At 32.5% G+C, this 1,041-nt stretch overlaps 1 protein-coding gene across 1 annotated transcript in view; it reads right to left on the bottom strand.

Annotated features, from left to right (window-relative positions):
- LOC131880765 (glutamate receptor ionotropic, kainate 2-like) overlaps nucleotides 1-1,041 on the bottom strand; it is a 27,017-nt gene that overhangs the window by 3,485 nt on the left and 22,491 nt on the right. The window lies entirely within an intron of this gene.

Raw genomic sequence — 1,041 nt, 5'->3', positions numbered from 1 at the left:
AAAAAAAAAATATAAAAAATCGTTGTTTTCTTAAAAGCTTTCGCTCAGTAAGCAAGTCTAAGTCTTGGGAAGAAATTCGCCTATGCCGAAACATTTGGAATGGGCATTTTTGCATTGTATTTTGAATACGGAAGATCAGAGCTGAATCTTTTTTTTTTAGCGACTTTGAAGACCTTTGTGCCTTTAAACCTTGCTAGATTTGAATTGCCTTGTATTTTTCATCTCCTCAGCTGGATAAGATTGGACTAAAATACCTCATTCAGAGCAAAAGTTGTCAAGTAATTGGTCAGCAAGAAATCTTCCTTTCGTGTGTCTATTCAATTTTTTAATCTTTTTCAAAAAAAGGGAAGCATTTCAACTTAAAAAAATTCAAATTCTTGTTTTCGAACATAAGTTTTGTGTTATTTACTCATAACTTCAGCAATCGAAAACAATTACTAAACGGTGAAATGGATCTTCTTGCATTCAATTTTAAAGCACACATCCTCTCGATTATTTGGACAAGTTTTGTTATTTTAGGAATATTTGCCCTATTGGTTGTATTTCATTTATCTTCATTTGACCAATTTTGGAACAAAAGAAATCATAACACAAAAGCATCCCCAAAGCTTTCAATTGAGCCTAATGGAAGTTTTTTGAACACCATAATAGCTATTTTTCAAAGTCAGAGTGAAATTGGAATCCACTAAATTTGGATAATCTGTTAGTTTCTTAATGCATGAAAGAAAACTAGAAATACCTTTTTTATGCGGTGCTTTGTTTTTTCCATTAGATTTGGCAAGTAATCTTTGAGTTTTGCTTGAGCAAAAAATTGAAATCAACAAGGATTTCAGATCCCATATTTTTTTTCATCAGGACAGGTCGAATTTTTGTTTTCAACAAATGCTTCTCACACTTACAGCCACCTTGAGAACTCATTCTTTGAGCAATTTAAGACAAAAGCCAATGCAAAATGGTTATGGCAGTCAAAAAGCAACAAATACCAACCCACTTTTGTGCAGTTAGCACCAAAAAACGCCAAAAAGGTGTAAAAAGGCATTT

Source organism: Tigriopus californicus, chromosome 5 (assembly GCF_007210705.1).
Source record: "Tigriopus californicus strain San Diego chromosome 5, Tcal_SD_v2.1, whole genome shotgun sequence".
Lineage (NCBI taxonomy): Eukaryota > Metazoa > Arthropoda > Copepoda > Harpacticoida > Harpacticidae > Tigriopus > Tigriopus californicus.
This window is presented reverse-complemented; position numbering and strand designations above follow the sequence as displayed.